This window comes from Neomonachus schauinslandi, chromosome 15, assembly GCF_002201575.2.
Source record: "Neomonachus schauinslandi chromosome 15, ASM220157v2, whole genome shotgun sequence".
NCBI classification, from domain to species: Eukaryota; Metazoa; Chordata; class Mammalia; order Carnivora; family Phocidae; genus Neomonachus; species Neomonachus schauinslandi.
Window position 1 is genome coordinate 28,990,641 of NC_058417.1, and position 18,445 is coordinate 29,009,085.

The window sequence follows — 18,445 nt, forward strand, 5'->3', positions numbered from 1 at the left end:
GGGGGGGGGGGGGGGGGGGGGGGGGGGGGAGGCGCTGTTCCCGGTCGGCCCCTCCTCGCCGAGTACCGGCTGGCTGCCGGGCAGGAGGAATTCGAGCGGCTGGCTTGTGCTCATGCTTGAGGAATGTCTTGAGAAGTCGTGCCTAAGCCCTCTGTATCTGACTCATCAACTCCCCGTCTCCAGGAGTGTCAGAGAAGAGCTCCCTTAATCCCTCCTGTCCTCGGTCCCAGGCTTTCATTTGTCAAACTAAAAATATTCCCTGCGGGAACCTCCTTTCGCCAGCGGGGGTATAAGGGGAATGGCGTTTCAGTGTCACTTCCTGACAGCGCCTCCTAATTGTTCAACGGCCAACGAAGCGGAGATGGGGTGCAGGAGCAAGGGGCCTCCGTCATTCTTGGGCCGGGGCCAGCCTGTTGTGCACCTTTCTCCTGCAGGCTGGCTTCTTTTTTGCCTCGCTCGAGGCTCCAGACAATGGCGTAGCAGCCTGCCACCCAGCCCAGTCCCCCCGGGCTGCTGCGTTGTTCAGGTGAGGGCTGTAGAACTCCAAGTTCATTTCCTTTGCCACCAGAGGGGAGGGTGGGCTGGCACGGTTGATACTTGCCTGCAAGGCTAGTCTACCTGCAAAGAGATGTAGAGCGTGACAGTAAAGGCGGAAAAATTAGCCCTGGCCTCCCAGGTAAAACAGCGGAACTGGAACTCCCCAAGTCCGACAATGGCAATGTTGGAAAGCCATCAAGATTTGTCCCTGCTGCCCTCCTTCCGTTTTCCATTCTGTCTCTCCTGACAGCCCCTTGGTCCTTAGGGCTGCTCCTGAGTCTATGACCTTGATTTGGCCCCAAACCTTGGCTCATCATACCTTGGGCCCCACTAGGGTGCCCACTTGTTCAGTGGGAATAGAGAATAGTGAAAACAAAGGAGCATGGACTTGGGATCCAAGCTTGGGTTTAAACTCTGGCACTACCCACCATCCAGCTACGTGAGCTTGAGCAAGGTGCCTCATCTCCGAGCCTCATTGACTCCCCTGTCATATCCATTGTACTGGCTATCATGAAGGTTAGTCAGATGGTGCTTGGCATCGGATAGGACTGTGGTCTTATAAGTAGAGGAAGATCTCTCTCTCTCTCCTCATCTCCCTCCCTCTCTATCACACGAGGAAACAAGGAGAAGGCAGCCCTCTGCAAGCTAGGAAGAGAGTCCTCACCAGAAACAACCCCGTGGACGCCTTGGTCTTGGACTTCCCATCCTCCCCGACTGTGCGAAAATACGTTGCTGTGTAAGCCCCCTAGTGTATAGCGTTCGCTAACAGGGAGACCGTCTGAGCTGCCTGAAATGTGGCTCTGGGACAGGGGCACTGAGGCAGAGCCCGGGGGTCCCCGCAAGCCCTCGGTAATGTTTACTGAGCTACAGAGCAGTGATGGAGTCTGCGGGCAGAGGGAGAAGCCACACCCACCCTCACCTTGCAGGCAGGAAGCACCTGGCACGCTGCCCTTAAAATAAGAAACTCTACTTTCCACCCCGAACAGTGATTAACCCAGGCTCTGGAGTCAGACAAGCTGAGTTTGAACCTGAACTCTGCTGCAAGCCAGCTCTGTGACCGTAGCAAATTTAACTGACCTCTCTCGTCTCATCTCCTTGCCTGTCCCATGAATCACTGCTGCCACTTCCCAGCGGTATAGGGTAAGTGTGATAATGTGTACATGGTGCATGTAGTCCAATGCTTCGCACGCAGTAGGCACTGGGTAGCTGCGGGCTGCTGCTAGTAATAATGTCACATAAAATTACTAATTACTAATAATTTTGCTCAGATGATTTGCTTCACCTGCTTAAGCTAGAAAGAAGACCATGCTTCTCTTATTATTTGAATTGAAACACTGTAGCCCCTATGTCTCCTATTAGAGGAAAGGCCTTCTCTCTTTCCTGTTTCTCCCCTCCCACAATAGGCTACAGTTCCCGGAATGCTTATTTGTATCAGACCCCGCCCCACTGGGGGTCTATCAGGGGCAGGTGTGCCTCCTGGAGGCAGGAGCTGGTGAAGGCTCTGGCCACCGTAAAGCCACCTCCGCCCAATAAGGTGTCCTCGCTGAAAGTCTCAGCTCTGGGTCTGGTTGGGGTTGCAACCCTCCTGTCCCCTCCCTTTGGAGAACTCCTTCTTGGTAGGCCCTTCATGTCTTTTCTGTTTAGATGACCTCACTATACAATGTCATCTTCGGAGGCTTGAATAACGTTGAATCCAAAAAACCCTACCAGTCTCCATCTGGATCTGCTGGTCCCCTAGGCAGATCTGCCCATCCCCTCACCAGAAGACTTGAGTTCCACCCATAAAGGATATCGGGGAAGGTGGCCTGGGACAAGCCTCCAACAGTCCTTCCCCGTGACGATAAAGTGCCTTACTTGCTTCATGTATCTTTATGCCGATGGGACTACTCCAGCGGTCCTTTTTACAACAGGCAGGTCTGCTCCAATAACAATGAAATTTCACATTTCATTGAATGTAAGATGTCGCAGTTTGTAAAAGAAAAATCATTAGTCAATGCATCACCAAGAAAGAAAAAACGCTTCCAATCACTTATGACACACCATCCTCTGAAAGACACATTGTGATTTCAGAGACGTTAAAAATGTGCAATCTCACGCATCTCAGAATCAGTCACATTGTTAAAATATTAGCTAATATTCCTTGAGGATTTACCATGCACTTGGCGCTTGTCCTAAGAGTTTTAAATGAATTGATTTATTTACTACTCAAAATGGCCTTATGAAGGAGAGGCTATTTTAATAATCCCACTCTCCAGATGAGAAAAGTGAGGCACATGCTGGTTACATAGCTTTGATGGCACACAGTTAGGGAGTAGCTGGAGTCAAGCTTAGGCAGTCGACTGTCCCTCTTACCAGACATGAAACAATAGAAACTTTAACATAGGAGCTTCATGTCTCTGTCTTTGTCTCTGCCTCTCTCTTCCATACCCACACCCATGGGATTTGAAAGTCCTTACTCTACTGGTTCCTTCAAATGCAATTAGAATTCCCACTTACATAGAAGATTGAGGAATTGGGGTCGGGATGATCCGGTAAACCCTCTTCAGAAGCGGGTTTTGGTGCTCAAGCCCCACTGGGGAGGAGAGGCATTCCTCCACCATGCATCCTCATAGGACCACCAGTGCACACAGGCTGCCCAGGAGATCTTTTTTGTTTTTTTTGTTTTTTTAAAGATTTTATTTATTTATTTGAGAGAGAGAGAGAAAGAGAGAGCATGAGAGGGGGTAGGATCAGAGGGAGAAGTGGACCTCCCACTGAGCAGGGAGCCCAATGCTGGACCCCATCCAGGGCCCTGGGATCATGACGTGAGCCAAAGGCAGACGCTTAACCGACTGAGCCACCCAGGCGTCCCCAGGAGATCTTATCTAAAATAGAAATCTGGTTGAGCTCTTCTTCCTGGCTCTTTCCAATGGCCGTTGCTGAGCCTGGGATCCACTTATCCTTCACGAGCTGGCTTTCTCACGACGATACTAGTAACATGGCCTGCCAGACCCTTTTGGAATGGCCTGAGCTGCTAGCAACAGAAAACCCAATTAAAAAACAACTTTGCCAAATAGAGCTTATTTTTAATTTTTTTAATTCTCTGCCCGCTGAGGGTCTAGAGGACAGCTCTGGTAGTGGCTCATGATGTCAACCACTCAACTCTTCTCTTAGTCCTGCCATCTTTGCCGGTTGCTATGTCTCCACTGCCGCCGGGCACTTTAGTCCCCTTCCGGTTAGAAGGGGGAGGGGCTCTGTCTTTTTATTTGGGAAAGGAAGCCCTTCCCAGGAGAGTTCTCGCAGCGACGAAGCCAGAATTGGGTCACATGTCTGTACACTCGGGCCCATTTCTGGCCAAGGGTAATGAGCTGACCGGGGCTGGAACGCCCCTGTAGTGATGTGTCCGCTGGGACCGGGGAAGGTCTCCCCCTCCCCAGGATCAAGGGAACCCTGAGTTCAGCGGCCTGAACACGAACAAAAGCGGGAAGGATGGATGGCTGTCGGGGAAGGAGCAGGAAGTGTCCGCTACACGTCTCCTCACCCCTTCCTCTCCTCCCCTAACCTCTGCCTCGCGCACCCCCACTGTTCTCCACATGCTTGGCCAGGGAAAAGAAGGTGGAGAAGCCGCATTCCCATCAGCCGGGTAGCCCCGCCCCCCGGAATGTGAGTCCTGGGAAGGGAGGGGCCCCCTCTGCTCTGCTCCCCACCTCATCCCCAGAGCTTAGCACGTGCCTGACGCGTCGTAGGCACCCAGTAAATACCGCAGTGAATGGATGAACGGATCCTGGCCCCGAGCCCATGGGCCTTGGCCGCTCTCGCAGGAATCAACACGGGAAGATCAGGCCTCCTGCCGCCACTGGACCGCGCGCGCGCGCGCGCGTGAGCGTGCGAGAGTGTGCGTGCATGCACACTTACAGCTCCTCCCTGCTCAGATTGAATTACTTAGAAACAGGCCTGCGCCAACCTGGCAGAGGCTGTGTTTAACACAACGGTTCCCACAATTTCCCAAATTCTTTTGATTTGGCAAAATCCAAAAATAAAACAAAGTCTCCCCCCCCCCCCGCCCGCCCGCCCCGTCTTCTGCTCAGTGTGTCTATTGCAGCCCCGTGCCCTGCTCGAGCAGTGGGTTCCGCATGTTTGGGATGTGTCTCCAGAGCCTGCTCATCTGCCTTTCCTCCCTGCACATGCTTCTGCCCTAGACATGGCCTTCCTCCTGGCCTCTCCCTGGAGCTCGGCCTGCAGGTCCGGGCCTCAGCACTCCCGGGGCGCTCAGGGCCTCTGTTCTGCATGCGCGCACTCCCATCCTGCTTTCTGGGTTTCCTCCTCCAGGACATCCGTTGATGTAACTCTTTGACAAAGGAGTTGAGAGCATTTTCCCTCTTCAAGAATCCGATTGAGCCTAAGATGGATGCTACTAAAATGTCTTCAGCCTCTGGACTCTTAGTAAGCAGTGTGTGGTTGGCTCACTTCATGTAATTGGATTCTTAGACACGAGGATGTGCAAGCTTTTATCACTATTTTCTCATATGTGTCTAAGATTTCATGCAAATGAATTTGTGAGCTCCCTGTCTATCGAATTAGGGGTTTAGATTAGACTCTTTCTGAGGCTTCTTCTTTTTTTTTTTTATTCTTATGTTAATCCCCATACATTACATCATTAGTTTTAGATGAAGTGTTCCATGATTCATTGTTTGTGCATAACACCCAGTGCTCCATGCAGAATGTGCCCTCCTCAATACCCACCACCAGGCTAACCCATCCTCCCACCCCCCTCCCCTCTAGAACCCTCAGTTTGTTTTTCAGAGTCCATCGTCTCTCATGGTTCATCTACCCTCCGATTTCCCCCCCTTCATTCTTCCCCTCCTGCTACCTTCTTCTTCTTCTTCTTTTTTTTTTTCCTCAACATATATTGCATTATTTGTTTCAGAGGTACAGATCTGAGATTCAACAGTCTTGCACAATTCACGGCGCTTACCAGAGCACATACCCTCCCCAGTGTCTATCACCCAGTCACCCCATCCCTCCCACCCCACCCCCCACTCCAGCAACCCTCAGTTTGTTTCCTGAGATTAAGAACTTTGAGGCTTCTTCTAACGTTGACTAGGTAGAATAGCAAGTGTATTATTTTTAAACTGAGGGGTTAAGGGAGAGGCTCAAGGTCACACAGCAAGTCAGTAACAGAACCAAAGCCTGAACTGAATCTCAATCTGGTGGGTGTCCCATGACACCATCCTGTCTTTCATGCTAGTTTCTCCATGAATACCCAGTGGATCTAGGCACAGAACTATCTCTCTCCAGGAAGTTTCCACCCATCTCCCAGCCCCTAAAATGTTAGCCAGGCAGGGTATGGTCTCCAGCCAATGTTGCGGTGACAGATGTCATGTGGATGGGTCTTGATGAAAAACAGCATCTGGAACTTGGAGCCTGGTGTAGGCAATGGCTTGGAACTCCCTCTGCACCCCCACCTTCCCAGCCCATGCCTCCTCTGTGTTCATTAAAGCAATCCCTTTCTCAATGCCTGGTGTTTTCTAATGTGTGAGCAAACATCAAGTACATTACTCTACTGCTACGGAAGGAAAGAGCCAAAGGCTAGGTATTGAGAGAAGAGGGTTTAAGGCCTGGCATGGCCACTTGCTAGATGTGGGGTTTCCTCACATCTCTTAATCTTTCGAGGTCTCAACCTTCTCTTCTGTAAATTGGGTGTCAGGGGGTATTGGACTAAATAGGCTTCAGGATCCCTTCTATCCCTAATTTGCTATAGTTTGTGTTTGTGACGGTATTTGATGTAGAAATGACACAAACATACATGGTCTCAGGAGCAGAACATTTTATATGCTGTTTGGAAACTTGGAAACACAGAAAGAGTCTATGAGGCGCAATCTGTGTAAGAACTCTAGTAGCATTGCTGGAGTGGGTCCTAGGAGAACTAGCAGTTTTGGATTACTTACAACACGTCCAGCAATGAGCAGCAGCCATGCTCTTAACCACGGGGTTCCATTGCCTCTACTTTGCCTACTGACAGTGAATGTGCATCTGCAGGTCATCCACCACATAATGGCCCAGAGTTTTTCAAAGTGTGGTCTGAGACGAAGTGCCTCAGAAGCTACTGGTGCGCTTATTAGAACTACAGGTTTCTAGACCTCTCTCCTGACCTCCTGAAGCCAATTCTCTGGGGAGTGTAACCTGGTAACGTATAATATCAAATTCTCCAGTGAATCTTATGCCCATTAAAGTTTATGACACACTCAACTAGGGAATGAATAGGTCTTTCATTAAATGGACTTGTCCATGAGCCTAGGAGATTCAGGGTGCGGTGGAAGTGTCCAGCAGGGAGCTGAGCATTATTATGACCTCACTGAGATACCTATGAAATATAGGTACTTCGCAGTCGTTTTCTGGCTATGGGCTTTATGTGGGCTTTAACATGAAGTCAGTCCTCGTGTTTCACTTGGCCAACACTAGGTCATGCTGCAGTTCCAAGCTTCCCCCCAGGATCTGTTGTTTAAAACGAGAGAGATTTATTTCTATCTCGTACTGCATGTCTGATGTGGATCTGTGGGGTGAGAGATGAGGAGCTGTACTCATCATTTATTGTCTCACAGTTTCTGTGGGTGAGGAATTCAAGAGTGACTTAGCTGGGTGATTCTGGCCCTGGCTCTCTCATGAGGTTGCAGTCAGGATATACTAGTGGGAGGCGCCATCATCTGAGGGCTTGATCGGGGCTGGAGTGTATACACTTCCGAGATGGCCCACTCACGTGTGCGTTGGCAGGGGCATCATGTGGACGTCCTGACGGGTGGCCAGAGTGTTCCCATGACCTCTTATCCGGCTTTTCTCAGAGCAAAGGATCTAAAGGGGAATGAGCAAGCAGGTGCCTTTCATGACCTAGCATTCAAGACTGTCCACATACTTTCTTCTGTTCATTAAAATTGAGTCACTAAGTCTAGCTTACACTCAAGGGGTGGGAAATTGGCTTCCAATCCTTGAGGGGAAGAGTATTAAAGAAACTGTGCACATTTACAAAACAGCACAGTTCACCATCTGGCCACAAACTATTTATATTCTTCCCGTATGCAAAATACACTCACTCCTTCCCAAGGCCCCTAAGGTATCATGCCACCAGAGTATTCGGTTTGAATTCCAGAATTGTTTCATCTCAACCCAGAGGCAATGAGGATCCTCAGGTGTAATTCCTTAAATTCGGCTCCTTAAGTATAGTTCCTCTCAAATATAAAGATCAGTGAATACACTCACTCAACATATAATGCTGGGGCAGGCAAAGGATAACCACTATAGACACGGGGGAAACGGAAGGTACACAGGACATGGCAAGTCTGAAACACAGCTGGACAAATGTTGGAAGTTCTTTGACTAAAACTTGGTCCTCCTTGTGACTGGGAATGATTCTCCCTGGCTCTTTGCCCTTCCCTCTGGGGTCTTGGTGCTTCCTCTGAGTCATCCTTGATTTCCATGAAAGGTAGTCTTGTTTGTAGCCATGTAGTTTTCTTAGACTGTTTCCTGCCAGAATCTGGAGGGAGAGGTTCACGGGTCATTTTCATTTTGCAGTGTTTCTGCCCCTTTCAGTCCAGGCTGACTGTGTTTCTACAAGTATCATCTTCTTAAAAGTTTTCTGAAGCTCTGGTGAACAATATTGGGTTCACTCCATTAGACAAAGGCCACACCCAGAAATCTCTTTGAGATAAGCCTGTGGGTTTCTGCTGAAATGGCTGAGACAACATCTGTAAGCTTAGAAGCTCTATTGTTTAATGGAGAGTACCTGCGAGGCACAAACTTCTACTTTTTAGGGGGGATTTTTGTCTGACTGAACAGCCCTCTGAGCTACCACCTTAGATCTTCCTGAGGGTTTTACAAAGGGCTTTATTGCCACTCCCTTGGATTCATCTTCTGCATGTTTTCCTTGCAGTTCCCTGGAATTGATCATTGTATAGAAGACATGTCTCTCTCTCTTTTTCTTTTTTTTTCTTTTTTGAAAGTAGGCTCCACGCCCAATGTGGGGCTTCAACTCATGACCCTGAGATCAAGAGTCGCATGCTCTACCGACTGAGCAACCCAGGCATCCCTGGAAGACATTTCTTAATTTTAGCATTGTTTGCCATCCTGAGAGGTTGAAACATTTCAAGACCATCAAGCCCTGGCTCTTTCAGTGCTTAGTGGTTTTTTCCTTGAGCCTGTCTGTCTCCTCTCACATTTTATTATAAACAACAAGAAGAAACCAGGTGGCAACTTGACACATAGCTTAAATCTCCTTAGTTAGACCCAGTTCATTAGGTACGTTTTCTTTCCACATACTTGTGGGTGACAGCGTTGCTAAACTTTCTGCCACTATACAACAAGGATCCCCCATTCCTTCACCTTTCAATAAGATTTTCCTGACTCTTCTGTATGCCCTCACCTGCAGCCTCCTCAAAGGTCATCATGCCTCTGCCAACAGTTTTGTTAAATCCCTTCAAGTTTTCACTAAAACTCTCCTCAGAATCCTTCCAACCTTCTGCTTCCTGCTTGCTTCTAAAGCCTCTCCTGCATTTTTAGTATGGCAACATCTCACTTTAGGTGCTAAAATCTGTAGCGGTTATCTTTTGCTGTATAAAAAATTACCCCCAAACTTCACAGTTTGAAACAACATTTTTTTCTCACTAGTTTCTAAGGGCCAGGAATGGCCTTGCCTGATGTTTCTGTCCCAGGGCCCCTAGTGAGGTCTCTCGGGGTCTCTCAGGGATGGAGGAACCACTTCTAAGATAACTCATTCACATGGATGTTGGTTGAAGGCATCCGTTCCTCACCACATGGACTTCTCTACAGATTTCCTAAAGAGTCCTCATAACACGGCAGCTGGTTTCCCCTGGACTGAGCGATTCAGAGAGAGAGCAGAGAAGAAACTGCAGTGCCTTAGAAGTGACATGCCATACTTCTGTCACATTCTATTAGTCACACAGACCAACCCTGCTACAATGTAGGAGGGGACTACTCAAAGGTGTGAATACCAGGAAGTGGGAAGTCATTGGGAACCATCCTGAAACTGGCTACCATGTACCTCCGTTGACTCATCTCTCTGCATAAGCAAAATACTGCTGTGTGTTGCACTATGAGAAGGGGAGGGAGATCTATTTTTGTTATGCTTTGTGACGGAAGCCCTAACTTCATATACAATTTCAGCAACATTAGTTCTTTTTATATTTACTCAAATAATCTGTCATTTCCTGAGACCTAGGCACGAGACTATGAGGGAGGCTGGCCTGGAGACAAATCCAAGAGGCAGATGCTATGCTAGTCAGACCCTCCCTTCCTTTGAACATGAGGATTTGTTTAAGCTCTGCTCCTCTGCCCAACTCCCTGTTCTCTTAGGGTGAGTTATTTCTTAGGAGTCCCCCTCAGCTTCTCATGTAAATAAGTAAACTCTTGGTGGGACTCCAGAACATCTTGGAGACATATCTGAGTCCCTAGCTAACACATCTAGCCTAGGCTTAGTCTGGGATATTACTAAAAGGTCAAGAATCGGGATAATGGGGTGCCTGGGTGGCTCAGTCATTAAGCGTCTGCCTTCAGCTCAGGTCATGATCCCAGGGTCCTGGGATGGAGTCCCGCATCGGGCTCCCTGCTCAGCGGGGAGCCTGCTTCTCCCTCTCCCACTCCCCCTGCTTGTGTTCCCTCTCTCGCTGTGTCTCTTTCTGTCAAATAAATAAATAACATTAAAAAAAAAAAAGAGAAGAATTGGGATAGTGTAAGGTGACCTAGGAATGAAAGAGAGGCAGAACTGTCCTGGAAATGTTCTACACAGACCCATGATGGGGCTCTGACAGGGGCTCTGGGTACCTGTGGGTACAGAAGCCATGACATCCACAGTTAGCCAATAAGAATCAACTCTGACAGCAGCAAAGGTTTGGATAAGATTCTCTGGGCTGCCCTATACCGATCCCCTGCACCTGTATCCATTCCTTGGGTCCTTGTTCCTTTGTGACCTCCTCCCCCAGACTTAAGGTTTCTGATTTCTTTCTCAGCTCAGCCATTTCTTTCTGGAATAATCCTAGGTACTCTGTGAATGAATACACCTATTAATGACCCTGTGGCCCACTTTTGGTGCTGTTTTTCTGGATCTTGACCCAATTTCACTATGTACCATGATGAAACCTGATTACACTCTACCAGCACCTGTATGGCATAAAAAGGGGTAATTCTAGATGTTCTGAAGAAATCTCAAGTCAAAATTCACCCTCCTTGGAGAGATGAGCACTGTTCTCCTGAGACATGATACGGAATTTTCTGAGTAGCGCTGATGTGACTTAATTGGAAAGTATTCTGTCTAGCACATGTGTATCAGGTGTGACGAAGAACCTGCTAGTCATCATCAGAACAATCAGTCACTACCTGCTTTTACTGAGTCCCTTGGAAATGAATGAAGGAGTGAGTAGATGTCTGGGCCACCAAAACTATTTGGATTTTTTTTTTTAAAGATTTTATTTATTTATTTGAGAGAGAGAGACTGAAAGAGCACATGAGAGGGGGGAGGGTCGGGAGGGTCAGAGGGAGAAGCAGGCTCCCTGCCGAGCAGGGAGCCCGATGCGGGACTCGATCCAGGGACTCCAGGATCATGACCTGAGCCGAAGGCAGTCGCTTAACCAACTGAGCCACCCAGGCGCCCTATTTGGATTTTTAATACCGTAGCTAAGAGACTGAATAACCTGAAGGCATAGGAAGCATGTTCACCTCTATTTCTCTCATTTCCTTTCCTCTCCTGAAAGTAGGGCTTTCAACTAGAAGGAATCAGGGTTCTTTAGAGTTAGTGAAATAAAACAGGGTTTGTTGCCTGGGACATCGGTTCATGATAACAGAAGGATGACCTGGGTGTGGAGTGTCTGTCATAAAAACCAAGAAGAACATGTACAAAGGAGACTTGCCTACCTGAAATATTTTGAATTAAAGGAGGGAAAAAAAAATCTCTGATAAAATGAAATAAGTGATAGGAATGAATGAAAAAATTATTGTCTTGAACCAGAAGTCCTCTTAAGAAAGGTATTGTTTTGGGGCACTGGGTGGCTCAGTCGGTTAAGTGTCCATCTTCAGCTCAGGTCATGATCTCGGGGTCCTGGGATTGAGCCCCGTGTCAGGCTCTCTGCTCAGTGAGGAGTCTCCCTCTCCCTCTGTCCCTATCCCCCCGCTTGTGCTCATTTTTTCTCTCTCTCTCAAATAAATAAATAAAAAATCTTTAAAAAAAGAAAGGTATTGTTTTATTCAGGAAAATGCCTAGATAAGCAGTTTGGGATTGAAGGTATGACCCTATAGAGACAATATAGCCTGAGAGTCAAGGGAAAAAAAAAGAACGAGCTAAAACTGTTAGTAACAAACAAAAATTGGTGACAAGTAGGAGAGAGCCGGGAAGAGAATAGAAGGTAGAGAAGATGAGGTAAAGCATCATGGCAGGGCAGATGAAGGAGGGGTGCTCCATGATCATTTGGAGCATGTGTTTCTGCTGTGCTCATAAATGTCTTGTGTGAGTGCTGTCTTGTAGAAACCAAAGATAAGAACTTGGCTTTACTCCTTGGGTCAATGTGACATGGCAAGGGAAAGATGCAGACAAGAAGGCAGGATGATCCATAAACTGAATGCACAAGACATGAACATAAGCTCAGAGCCAGCCTCTTAGGCAGAAGTAAGAGGAAGCAGAGGTGCAGACAGGGAAGCAGAGATGCTTAAGAGGCTGTGCTTCAACACACAGGGAAACAAAGCAAATTTGATATGTAATAGGAAGAGGCAAATATGATTTCAGAGAGGACACCATCTGGTGGGATGGTACTTGTCTGGCAGTGAAAGGGTGCTACTGGCTTAAAAGAAATAGAAATTCGTTTTTAAATATTATATTTATTTATTGGAGAGAGAACAAGCAGAGGGGAGAGGCAGAGGGAGAGGGAGAAGCAGAAGGAGAAGGAGAAGCAGCGGGTAGCCCGACGGGGGGCTTTATCCCAGGGATCTGGGATCATGACCTGAGCTGAAGGCAGATGCCCAACCGACTGAGCCACCCAGGCATCCCAAGAAATAGAAATTCTAATAAAGACAGGGAGGAGTGGCCCAGTATATGCAAGGAGTGGGAAAACAGATTAACTTGAGGGTGGTCAGAGTAGAAAATTTGGGTGATGAAATAATAAAAACGATAATGATGTCTGTTAACATTTGTTGTGTTTTTTTTTTTCTATTGGTAGGCACCATCAAAGCATTTTGCATGCCATGTCTCATTTAAGTTTCATTACAATCTTAAAAGGAAAAGCTATTATTTTTCCATATTATAGTTGGAAAAACCAATGATCAGAAAGATCAAGGAAGTTGTCCAAGGCCACCCACATAGAAAACGGAGGGAGAGTCCAGACCTGAGAAGTCTGCAGAGTCTACACTCTTGTGGACATGTGAACCTGGACTAACAGGCGGTACAGGTGTTTTAAAAAAAGAATTCTGATTCCCTATCTAGTGCAGACACAAAGGCAAAGAAATCAGGAGGGCTGCCAACTTACCAGTCATTTGCTGGGCATGCGGGTCTTAGTGTCCTAAATGTCCAATGTCGGACAAAAGCCTTTTCACTCTGCAGAGCAAATAACATCATCTTTGAAAAGACTAAGGAGATAAGGAAGAAAACTGTCCCCTTGCATTTTGTGCACAGGGGGATGAACTTACTGATCTTATGAGTGTTATGGAAACCTTGGGAGAAAGAGCTTACGTCATCATGGAGGCTGTGATAGTGAAGGAGGAGGGCGTTGGCCCCAGTTAAACATGTGCCCCAGACGTTGGGAGGGTAAACATATTAGTCAGAGCACTTTTCACTGGCAGTTGAAGGAAGAGAGTAAATTGGCCCTTGCAACTGGGAAGCTGCTGGCTCTAGTCAGGATCTCAAACAAAGCAATTAAGACTACTTTCTCTTTCTTGCCTCATCTTTTAGTTCCCCCTCCCCCCACTTTTTTTTTTTGGCATCTGTAGACAGGTGGGAAGGTAGCTGTCTATAAATTCAGATTTATATCTTCTTAGTTGAACTACCCAGATGGAAAAGTGCCTTTTATCTTTCTCAATCTCTCTTTTTCAACCAAAGCAAGATCTCTAATTGGCCTTGCTGGGCCTCATGCCCACGTCTGGATTAATCATGATTGCAAGGTGGATCCCATACTACGGCTGACCCAGCCGCGGTCACTCTTTCACCCAGTGATGGAGGTGGGGTTGGGTATGGTCTGTGGGGAGCAGTTCCACAAAGGAAATAGGGTCCCTGGGACAACAGTAGTGATGTCCAACACAACACATTCTAAATGTTCACAGAAAAGCCTGGTCCAGTAGCCAATGATTTCATCAAGAAAGGAAGAATGTTCCTAGAAAAGCCATTATAGCACTGCAGTCAGAACTGATCCCAATGAGAAGAAAAGGCAACGGGGTGCGGGGAAATGACCAAAGCCATACTGAAGCCATGCAGGTTGCTCTAGGGTGGGCTCTGGCTTTAAAAAGACACACGACCAACAGGACCCTGAGGATGAGTGCCAAAGAGTAGATGGGTCTGTGGGAAGAGTGACGGCGAGCCTAAGGTTCAGAATAAGTTCAGATTTAAAAAGGGAGGCATTCAGGGGGGCCTGGCTGGCTCAGTGGGTTGAACGTCTGACTCTTGGTTTCTGCTCAGGCCAAGATCTCAGGGTCGTGAGATGGAGTCCCGCGTCGGGCTCCATGATCAGCGGGGGAGTCTGCTTGAGAGTCTCTCTCTCTTTGCCCCTTCCCCCACTCTCTCTCTCTCTCAAATAAATAAATCAATCTTAAAAAAATAATAAAGAGGGAGACATTCTAAGATCAATAAAAGGCCTTTGGACTCTGTTTGTAACAGGCAAAAAAGGGCAAGTGTAGACCCATTGTTTGGGCAAAAGGAAATAATGTTATATAAAAAAGCAAAGTATAATGGAAGTTGAAAATATAATTTTTCTATCAAGGGTATCAAATCAGAAAGGGCAGAACAAACAATATATAGAGATTTGAAGCCCATGGAGAGAAGGTGATAATCGGTTCAGTGGTCACTTCCTCCCACCTTGCTGGCAGATGGATGATTCTTTAAGTGTGGGTATCCCGCCACTATGTCTGAGGGGGAAATTCTGAGTAGTCCAAACAATCCCTGTGGTTCCATTCCCCTCATCACTGATTGGCTTAATGACAGGCAAGAGACTTAATTCTGACCAATGAGAGGTGAGGACTGGTCTGTCAGGGTTTCTGAAAATGTGTCCTTGCTTCTGAAAAGAGATATGGAACGAACAGTCCTTCTTTCACTGCTGGGCATTGTTGTGTTTGCGTAGGCTCATTGGAAATGCAAAAACCACCTTGTGACCATGAGGGAATTAAATGGACACCCTGACGATGGCCGAGTAGGTTAGAGAGGTATCCTTGAAGACGAAATCGAACTACTGGAGTAACCAATCCTGAAGGCCCTCTACTTAGCCCTTCTCATTTTATGAGATAATCAAATTTTCCTTATTGGTTAAGCCAGTGAAACCTGGGTTTTCTGTTCCTGCCGCCCAAGGCATCCTGACTGGCTCAGAGCTCAAGAAAGATGAGAAGATTAGATAGGAAGGGGACAAGGAGCTGATTCAAGTGGGTCTAAGTATCTGACCCAGTGACTCACATCCCGAGGTGTGGAAAGAACTTTCCCGTGGGGGTAGGGGGGGGCCACTGTCAATAACTTTTAAGTAATTTTGTGGAGAATAGAAGGTGGTGCCAGGATCAGGAACTGGGCAGAGATTATCCTGATTTTTATAAAGGGGAAGAAAGATTGTTTCTGGACACTCTAGACAAATAAGTTTGAGGTAGATCCTTGACAACAGGGAAGCAGGACGGATTAAGAAGCAGATGGTGGGTGAGCATTTAGGAAGGAATGCCGTGGTCAGTTAAAAGCAAAATGACTTCACTGAGTACAAGTTATTCCAAACTAACCTCATTTCCTCTTGATAAGGTTACTATGTTTGTGAATCAGGTGTATGCCATAAACATTGCAGGTCTTGATTTCAGCTTAGGGTTAACAGTTCCTCTCATGGTTTCCTTGTGGCTAACATGGTGACATGTGGGTTGGATGAGAGTCGAGGTTTTATGTATTTGCAGCTGGCTCAACAGCTGAATCCAAAGAGTGTTGAGTATTGGATGGATGTCACAGCCCATGTGCTAAATTCAGTTGGGGTGGTAGGGAGAGAAGTCGCACATTGGCCTGAGCTTGTCTGGGAGTGGAAGTCTGACACTCTGGGTGCAAGAGCCCCGGGAAGAGCAAGACAAGTGCCAGCAAAGCCTGAGCCTGTTGCCCAGGGACCGTGGGTGAAGCTGAGAGGATCAGGTGGATACTGGATGGGGCAGAAATGAAAAGAAGGGTCATCAGGAAAACCTAGAGAGGGGGATGTATATAAAGAGACTGGTTTCAGGAGGGAGGAATGAGAAGGCAGAAGCAGGTGGGGAGGCTGAGGGAGAGTAAGGCAGTCCTGTGGGTTCACATGTATAGACCTCTGCTCCATGCTCCATGTCCTCGTTCTTGGAGGGGCCCTGTGCAACTCATGACAATGGATGTCAACCTCCAGAGAGGTTCCTTGTGGAGTGCCAAGGGCTCTATCCTTGATCCTGTCTGATTTATCACTTGATGAAAACTCAGGAGGTACACTGATCAAAGGTGTAGATGTCACAAATCCGAAAGGGAGAGTTAATACCAGAGGTGACAGAATGAGGACCTGGAGTGATCCTGACAGGTTGGAATGCTGGGTCAAAAACAATAAGATACAATTTAACAGGCCTAAATGTAAAGTCTGGAATTTATGTGCAAAAAACAAATGGCAAAAACATAGAGTGGGGGAGATTGCCTTGGCAGGAAGTCTTGTGAAAACTATCTGAGGCTTTTAAATGACCACCAGCTCAGAATAAGCCAACAGTGTGATGTGATTGTTAACAATCCAACACAATGTTGAGCTAGAAGAATGAATAGAAATCCAGTACTCTTGGGAAGGAGTGGTCTCATTATATTCTTGGTCAGGTGACACCTGGGGTGTCATGTTCACTTTTGGGCACGAGATTCTGAGAAGGGCATTGACAAATTAGAGTGTACTCAAAGATGGGATAAGACGGCGAAAGTTCCAGAAATTATTTGATGTGAGGAGAGGTTGAAGGATCAGAGAACATTCTGCCTAGAGAAGCAAAAATAAGAGGATCTGTGTCACTGAGGAAGAATTCGGTCCATTCTCTGAGGTAGGACAAAAACTAAGGAGTGGAAGATAATGGGGAAGCCCATTTACATTCAGATAAAGAGACCTTTCCCAATTATTATAATGAAGAGAAATAATGACCGTGGTATAACACAAGTTTCAAAAACATGAGCTCATTGGTGAGGTGAGCGATTGTTTCATAGACAAGGTCACTGTTTGAAATGATCAAGGAATTGTATACTAATCTATCCCCAGTGCTTAGAATGTTCCCCTGGTAAATATTTGTTGAATGAGTGAGATCGTAGAGAGGTCGAATGTCTTTCCTGAAGACACACAGATGGATTCTTGACTCCATGACATGCCTCACAGCACCTCGCAGAAGCCACGGGCTGCCTTGGGAAGTCGAGGTGTTCTCGTCATCAGAGACCACCTGAACGCTGGCTGGCATGCATTAGAGGGCTTTCTGGCGAGGCGCGACAAGGGTGGGGGGAGGGCAGAGGACCTCAAAACCCCTTCCAATTCAGAGGTTTCATGCAGAATATTCCTAATTCAAAGAACACTAACTTTCTGCTGGAGAACACATGCAAGGCGTGGACTCTGTCTTCACACAACCCCAGCCAGCCCGCGGTCGATCCTATCTTCCCCTGGAAACCTTTTAGCTGCTCTCCCTATAGATCCCTATCTTGGGCGGGTATATCCAGTGCTTCTATATCCAGACACCCAGGGTAAAATGTACATATACGGAGGCTCAGGGAAGATGGAATTTCAGCTCACTGAACTGCCCGAGGTATGCTTTCGATTTCTGATTTTGCTGCCAACCTCTCTAAAAAGTGTGAGAGTCTTCTTTGCTCCTTCAGTAAGGGAGGAGAGAGTCCTTGCCTGCAGAATGAGAATTTGCAGGAATGGAGGCCCGTGATCAACCTTAGGTGAATCCAAATAGGTGCTCTTTCTATATGGACCCCCAGGATGGACCAAGGGAAGTGTTTAATCCTCTTCATTTCTGTATAAATTATGATACGCCTGGAAAGTCCTCACCATCTTTAATGGCGATGGGGGTTAGGTGATGGGGTTGAGGGCGATGAAATCGACAATATCCGCTGACGCTTGTGTTCAGTTCTCTCTCCTCCGAGAAAGGTGCAGAAGGAGCCTGCGGTGAGCGGGGGCTCCCGGGCCACCACCTGGGACTGGACCCGCGCAGGCTTGGCTGCCTGTCTTCCAGCCTTTTGTGCTAGTAAGTGGTGTCCACCGTCTCCACTAGGTGGAGAAAAAGAGCGGTTGCAAAATGTACAAAGCCGCAAATCAAAAACACAGCCCAAAGAGTAAAATCCAATTCTAAATGGAACTCGAAAACTTGAGAAGTAATTTAAGGGAACCACATTAAATACTAGAATGTTTAATGGGGCCCATGTGTCCTGAGCAGAGAAAGAGAGTGCGAGAAATGGAACAGAGGAAATCAGGGAGACAATATGTCTGTGCAACTTGTTCTAATTAGGGGCACAGCGCTGCTGAGGATCATTCATTATAATTTGGTTAAATCTTCAGCATGGCCAAGGCACCTCTGCTGAGTGGTGTAAAACAAAGGGCTCCGTCGTAAACGGGGTGAGCCTCTCTCCGTTGGAGGTTAACGCCAGTCACTCGGGAGGGCCAGGGCCGTACATCACTCTCCTGCCAGCTCTTCTTTATGACTCCAGCGCTGGGCTCCAGCTAGCAGATGTCTGCAAACTTCGGGGAGG